This window comes from Asterias rubens, chromosome 14 (assembly GCF_902459465.1).
Source record: "Asterias rubens chromosome 14, eAstRub1.3, whole genome shotgun sequence".
NCBI lineage: Eukaryota > Metazoa > Echinodermata > Asteroidea > Forcipulatida > Asteriidae > Asterias > Asterias rubens.
In genome coordinates this window covers 749,123-757,482 of record NC_047075.1, presented here as the reverse complement: position 1 = coordinate 757,482, position 8,360 = coordinate 749,123, and positions in this window count along the sequence as shown.

Here is an 8,360-nt window from a genome sequence, read left to right as displayed (position 1 = left end):
AAGTTCCCACTACATTGCTATGACGTAAGAAGGGAAACAAAATGAGAAAATAAAATCAAATCACATGTATACTAGTGTTAAACTGATATGCGTGTACCTGTTTATGTGTTTTACCAGTTTACCTGTAAGTGTGTTGTGTTGTCATTTAGCCTTCAAGAAAGACTCTGCTAGGGTCGAGAAATCTGGCTATTTTTGAACAAACTAACACTACTTTAACAGAACCAAACTTTCCAATAAACACAAGACTTGCACATTCAACTTCAGCTTAGCTGTTGGCGAGTGCCTTTAACATCATGTGAAGGAAACAAAATCATGCACTACTTTAATGCACCCAAACATTCTAATACACACCAAGACATCTTCAGCTTAACTTAAGGAGTGCCAAAAGAAAAGAAAGAGAATTCTGTTTAACATTTTGAAGATCAGATAAACTATCTCTTCACCTGCCAAGAGGTTAATTTCAATTCCAACTGCCGCATTCTTGTTAATTTAACGACTTCCGATCCTGAACCTACCAAGCTTCATGTTTGATAATGTCTAGTGACTATCATATGATCCTGAACAGATTACATATCTGTGTACAATCTTGTACTTGTCATTTAGGATGTCATGGTTGGAGACATGATTTGTTACGGGACTGTGTCAGGTGTTAAGAAATTGTAGAGAGCTAGATTACTTATCGGCAGACTGCTTATCAGTCTTACAAGATGTTTCAGTATTTCAGGAGATTATTAGTTTGAGTCTATTGAGATACTACATTTTTAAGTAAAAGATTTTTTTTTTTTTTTTTTTTTCAATAATAAATTCCGAAAATGGGTTAAGCTTACTGAAAATGACATTGATTAAACAGTAACAGTCTTTCTTTGTCTAACAAAAAAAATTAATAAAAATATTATATTTTTCCATTTTCTTTTTCACAGACCTCAGGAAAGTACTGAGTATACATACTTCAAACAGAAATTATATTCTTTATCTCTATACAAAACTAACTTTTAAAATTTACCCAGTAATTTTGTGGTTTATAATTTGGTATAACAACAAGATTTGGGATTGAACTAAGAAAAATTGACTAGAGCGAGATTTGAACCAACGACTTCGGAATTAACGTTCCAGCATTCAATCAACACTACACAAGCAGCAATTACAATAGACTTGTGGACAAGTTGTTAAATGTCTGTCGCGGTGATAGTGTTCCGATTCCCGCAGCATTCTTGCGAGACTGCTGGCCCGCGAGACTACTGCTCTCACGACTACGGTCTGACAACCAGCAGTTCGCGTGAGAGCAGTGATCTCGCGAGGGCACTACCACAACCAGACTCACTGCGTGGGACCATTAACGACTTGTCCACAAGTGTACAATTACAACTGATCGGACACGCAACTAGGCATGACACTCCTATCCCAATCTTGGACAAGAAGACCCAACCTACAGTACCATATCGTAGAGGTGGAGCACTTATATGCGCACCTACCAACAGCAACTCTCTGATGACCTGGGGATGGTTGGTATAGGAACAAAGCAGCTTCACCAAGCCACTCAGAACGCCAAACAATGAAAACGAACAAGTGGCTGCTGACAAGCACGGACATCACCATGATGATGATGAAGATTTTTGGGACAACATTTCCTTGTTTATTTATCTGTTAGTCATTCCACTCAAACGTCCTAAGATCTTAACACGACAAACTCATTGAGGGGTCGAGGGTACAACTGGGGGAACTCTGAGTTCTGCAGTTGTTTTCTTTCCCAAACTCTCCTGAGTTCTTGTAAAACCTCTTGAGAAACTCAGACCATTTTTATATTCAATCAAGTTTAATAAACCACAAGGGATACTGAGTAGACAAATTTTCAAATAATTTGGGGTTGACCTAAGACAAATTTACTAGAGCAGGAATGAAAAACATATGACCTAATGATGGCGCTCTACCAACTGAGCTATCTATTTTACCCATATATTGGCGATCTCCCTATTTTCTCAATATCTTTGTTCAGGGGTGCCAGTCAGAAGCCATACAGCCTGTAACTGCCATATAGCCAGGGATCACACCAAGTTCACAATACACAATCTGGGAAGTGGCAGCAGAAGGATCACCTTAAGGGGATGCGACTCTATTTCAAATATCTTGTAATAAACCAATGGGAAAGTGCAGCGTTCTCCCTTAACAATGGTCCACTGACCAAACACCATTTAAAACACCTGAGGACAAGTCGAAGTTCACTCCAAGTGGTCAAGCTGGCTAGTTCAGTGTTGAAAAACATCCATGTTTACTGTAGCGTGTTGGCTTAGTGAAAAAGCTGATGGACTAGTGAAATAACAAGCTAACTGGCCCTTCTGGCCAGTCACTTAAAAAGTTAACGTCAAACCCTGAAATAAATGAGTACATTTTTAACAATTGACTATTTTGGTTGTCGATACAACCTAGGAAGCTTTAGCAGAGGAAACGCCTTCGGGGGATGCAACTTTTTTTTCTCTTTTTTTTTCAAATGACTTTTCTGGTTTTACTATTCCCGGTTTTGTTTGTGAGTCACGGTCTGTAGGTGTCACTTATTCATGAACAGGAAATAAATCAAAGTAAAAGGAAAAACTCATCAAGGGATTGCGTCAACCAGAAACGAAACCGTCTTTTGTTGTGTGGTATCAACAAGGGTGTTTCTGTTTACCAAACAATCTATTGTGCTCATGTGACAACGATGACGAGCCAAAGAGTACCTCGACTAAAGATGATGGCCATGGGATGATCAGAGTTTCTATACCTATTGTCAGAGCTTAGCGCATTACCAACAATAGAGGGAACCATTTTCTATCCTTTATCCGCCAAATACTTTAATTCTATTATTGTGGTGATTTTATGCTTGGTTGGGAACGCTGATGGGGTCCGAGAATTAAAAAAAAAAAAAAAAAGGTAATTATCATTGAGGAAAGTCACATTTGAAGCGATTTATCTCTTGATGGTTGAATTGGATGACGGTTTTTTCAGTTTGAATAAATGCTTTTTAAAAAGGAGAAAGGGTGATTATTCTGACGTAAGAGATTAAACATGTTTCCTTGAATTTATTTTCCCTTTCAGTTTTGGTAATTTGCGATGAGTAAGGACGAACAGTTACCGTTTATTTTCAGACGAGGGTCTTTGACTTGCTTGAGAATCTTGTTGATGAAAATACAAACTATTTTACGTCTCTAAGACCTGCAGGTTTTGTAAAGTTGATGGGTCATGATCATATAATCACACAGAAGTCATTAATAAACATTTATGTAGATAGATTTGTGACTCATGAATAATTAATTAATCTTTGATACTGATAATAGTGCAGGTAGTTTTCTCTTGTGACAATTTGATGAGAACTTTCAATTTAATTGACCTTGCTAAGAAGATTTCAATTTCCTGTTTTTAGTTTCCTTTTTAAATGTTAACTGACATTTTCCAGGCTTTGCAAATTGACCAGTCAGTAATGATGTTTTTACATAGGGCTCAATTTCACTGCACTGCTTATAACAAAATTCTGTGCTTGCAGCGTCAGGTAAGCACAGAATTCTTTGTAATCAGTGCCACGAAAAAGAGTCAAAAAATAATTTAAAATCCTTGTTGTTGTTGTTTATTTATTTTTTATTTTTTTCCTTCTTTTTTTCCCCTCCCTTTTTTTCAAGTTGACTGACAACCACTTACCACCTGTGACATTGAAATTTAAGTACAGGTTTGCTTTTTAAAATGGTTTGTCACTTCACCAATTCCCATTGTTGGATAACCGTTTGATAAATGATCGTCGCAAACAATGCCAGGGTTTTTTTTGGTCGGGGAAATAAATCTGCGGCAATTTAGGAGGCTCGGAAAATGAAGGTCTTTGTTTGTGTATCCATTTCGTCAATGTGCTGGGAACGTGATTTTTGTTTTGGTCTCAGTGTTGTTTATTAACGGTGACCGTGTTTCTGGATAATGGTAAGCCCTTGGACCTTCACGGAAATGAATCCAATTTGAAATGTCTGGATCTCAGCACAGTTCTTTTCTCTTTGGGATTTCGGATGAAAAGTGTTGCTTCTGTGGCTTGGAGTTTTATTAAATGTGATGAATAGGTAGTTTATATTTGCGAATGGAAGGGTTCTTGCTAAGGACAGAGCCTTTTTTTGTTGCTGCATCTGATTTTCAAAGCCCAGTTTTGATTGAATTTGATGTGTACAATACATGTCCAAACAAAGCTACTGTTGGGTTTTGATTAGTTTACAGAAGCTTTGAAAAGAACGAGTGACTGACAATATTTTCTGGTGACTTTGATGACAGACTGAGTTTAAATTTTTTTATACAAAATTACAGCCTTGTTATTTTATGAGTTTGTTGGGTCAAATATTAATGGCGACACTGGTCTTTCCGCATGCTTTGAGGATGGTTGAGTGGCCTGCCTATCACCGTAGTGGGCTCTGGTTTGAATCCCACCCTGGGCAGAACCTTGCATGGAGAGTTGGTTTTCATTATTGACCTAATTAAATGGGTTACGCATTTTCCTCTTACATTTTAACTAAAACTGGCAATTTCACTGACATCTTCTCTAAACTTTTTCAGGCCTATGGGTTACAGAGCTAGATATTTTGCAATTAGTGAGATTTTGTAAAACAATCAGGGAGACAATCAGATTGGGAAAGAGTTTCCGTGATCAGGGGGATATTCATCAGAACAAGGAAAGATTGGTTTATTTTCAGGGAACTTGTGATTTTGGTTTCATAACCAGAAAGATTAAAAATAAATAAAAACATGAAATCCTTGCATAATAATAAAACAGCTTTACTCAACCTCATACGCAATGACCTCTTAATGCCAAGACGGCCTCGCTGTTTATTACGAGGGTCGCTGAACAATAGCACGGAGACTCGGTTATAAATATCGCCGCCATGGCAGCAGCTTCCAGCAATCAAACCTCTTACAATGAACATTCTCTGAGTGTGGATGATATAGGTCGGGTTCGAACAATGGAGGAATTGTAATTCACCGTTGGTAGGAATTAGAAGCGGGAATTCACAGGGAGGATGAGAATAGGGAGAGGAGGTTTATGAAGAGATGAGAGTCTCCTGCCTCTGTAATTTTGCAAAGAGGTTTTGTTTGTAAAATGCAAGGTTCTGGCGCATAAAAATGACAAACTCTTTATATGGGTCTTTTTTTAGCGGTGTCGTTTGATCTTTACTAGACAAAGGTTTTCACTTGAAAAATATTCCAATTTGGCAACCTCATTTCTTAAGAAAACAACCAGTTAAATTGTATTTCATTATTTTATTTTGATGACTGTGATGCACAAAGAGCTATGCTTATGTTTTATTATGTTAGTTTAGAAATATGTATGGAACATATTTCTTCAGCTTTTACCGAGGTCTTGAAGTACAAAACAAAATTGTTAAAGCAAATTAAATTCACTTACCTGAAAAATAGACCAAAGGTTAACATCGTAATTTAATATCAGAAAGTACCTGACTAATTAGCATAATCTATGCGCATAATCATATATGCTGAAGTATTTCTATTGACCTCAGGTCACTGACCTAAGACAATGCCGTCATATTTCAAGTATGTATACATGTCATCTATAATTCTGATGGAAAATTTGGAATCATAAATCCCTGGAGGGCAAAAAAGGCTTGTCACTCCGTCAACAAACCGTTTCTCCTTTTACGAATCAACTTTTTTCCGGGGGATGTTGTCGTTAATAACATCACAGCGTTCTTGACACTATGTCAGGTTGAGAAATCCAAAAAGATAAATCGATTTGAAAATGAAATCTAAGACAGAGGGATATGTGACGGATAAATGCTCCGTGGCGACGTCTCAGATGCATTTAAAATACAGGGTTACGAATACTTCATAGGTAAGGTATACCACCCCAGAAATTAATATATCTCCTGAATTTGTCAGTTACATTGAGTTGCGAAGACCTGGGAGTAACTCAACAAGAATTTACGCAGCTTGATTTTATGCAAATATCTTCATAAGAGACGGTAATATTTTCATGTGTGTCTCAAGAGTCGTAAGACAGTGCTTCATCAAAAATCAAAGAAGGAATAAATGGGTTTGTTTAACGGTTTCTTGTATTTCATTTTCCCCGAGTAAACGGTACGAAAGTATCACTTGCAACTTGGTTTTAATCATCAGTAATAATTTCATGTCTGCTCTTGAGGGGGTGTAAAACAATGCCTCATAAAAGTCATGTCAACGAAAAAGTAACTTTCGACAAGTTTCTTTCGTTTCATTTACCAAACAATAAACAGAGGTATGTTTTACCAGGTTTTTTTTTGCTTGCAACTTTAAAAGTCAGTTATATTTGTAGTTTTGTCTCATGGCGAGTCGAAAAAAAGCTGCATAACTTAAAAGTTGTTTTTTTTTCGTACAAGAAAACGGAATGACAGCATGAATCACCGTTGAGTTAATTGAATCTTCGACAACCTTTTGCCGGAGCGTGGATAAAAGCCACTCAATTTCCGTCAGTACACCATTTTATTTTAAAAAGATGGAGAAATTACTTCATGGCAGTGGAGGTGGGCGTTAAGGATCACTCTAAATCAAAGAGCAAGTGCCATCAATGGACTATATTAATTTTGGTTTCAAACATAGAGTTATATAAAAGAACTAGAGGGCACACTGTCCTAAAAACCCGCCCTGGCCATTTTCTAAGTTGACAAAACAGTATCTCACACTGTGTGTTTGTGCTGCCATATTGTAAGTTGACAAAACAGCATCAATGCGCGTGCAATGTCTCCTTGCATCCCCATTGCGTTTATGCAAGCAGTAGCATCACCAGTGCGCTCTCTAGTTCTTATACATAACTCTATGGTTTTACCCTAACACTGATGTGTGTTAGCACTTTATGTCTCCTTGCATCCCCGTCGCGTTTATGCAAGCAGTAGCATCACCAGTGCGCTCTCTAGTTCTTATACATAACTCTTTGGTTTTACCCTAACACTGATGTGTGTTAGCACTTTATGTCTCCTTGCATCCCCGTCGCGTTTATGCAAGCAGTAGCATCACCAGTGCGCTCTCTAGTTCTTATACATAACTCTTTGGTTTTACCCTAACACTGATGTGTGTTAGCACTTTATGTCTCCTTGCATCCCCGTCGCGTTTATGCAAGCAGTAGCATCACCAGTGCGCTCTCTAGTTCTTATACATAACTCTATGGTTTTACCCTAACACTGATGTGTGTTAGCACTTTATGTCTCCTTGCATCCCCGTCGCGTTTATGCAAGCAGTAGCATCACCAGTGCGCTCTCTAGTTCTTATACATAACTCTTTGGTTTTAACCTAACACTGATGTGTGTTAGCACTTTATGTCTCCTTGCATCCCCATTGCGTTTATGCAAGCAGTAGCATCACCAGTGCGCTCTCTAGTTCTTATACATAACTCTATGGTTTTACCCTAACACTGATGTGTGTTAGCACTTTATGTCTCCTTGCATCCCCGTCGCGTTTATGCAAGCAGTAGCATCACCAGTGCGCTCTCTAGTTCTTATACATAACTCTTTGGTTTTAACCTAACACTGATGTGTGTTAGCACTTTATGTCTCCTTGCATCCCCATTGCGTTTATGCAAGCAGTAGCATCACCAGTGCGCTCTCTAGTTCTTATACATAACTCTATGGTTTTACCCTAACACTGATGTGTTAGCACTTTATACTCAGTACTTTTACTGAGTTCTGTGAAAACAAAAAATCACAGGCATATTTACTTGGGTGGGATTCAAACCTGCGACTATAGTTTACTACAATTGTCAACCATTGAGCAATTTTGCCTGGTACACAGGGTTGCCAGGCCCAATGCTTCATGGAGGCAACAAAGCGATTGCCTCCATGCCCCCTGGTCATTGCCTTTGTGCTCCTTTGAAATGCTCCAGTAGAAATTTGCAATTTCCTCATAGAGTGCCCTTCACTGAGGAGAAAATGCCTTGGTGCCCTTGCCCTTTCAAAAACGAAGCATTACATGTAGGTTACCATGGAACAATGACTAGTGGATGTCAAAATGATCGCTGGTCGTCCTTGCCCCAGCGTTGGACTCGGTTCGATGTTTACCGTCAGACTGGTGTCTGAAACGGAACTCTCAGAGAAAAATACCCATCAAACTACACTTTCTGGACGCCCGTAATGTAAGACAAAATACATCTTTAATAAATTAACGTGTACCACCTACAGCATACACTTATCATTTCCTCGCACCTTCGACCACTAACGAGGTACACGTCTGCATTCAAAGACAGGTGTATTTAAAGATAAACCTCTATACACAATCTACCCCCTGGCGTTACGGCGAACAAATGAACTCAAATCAACCCAACCCAAATGACATGAAATATAAGAAAACCAAAATAAAAATGCTCATTTTTAATTTCCAGC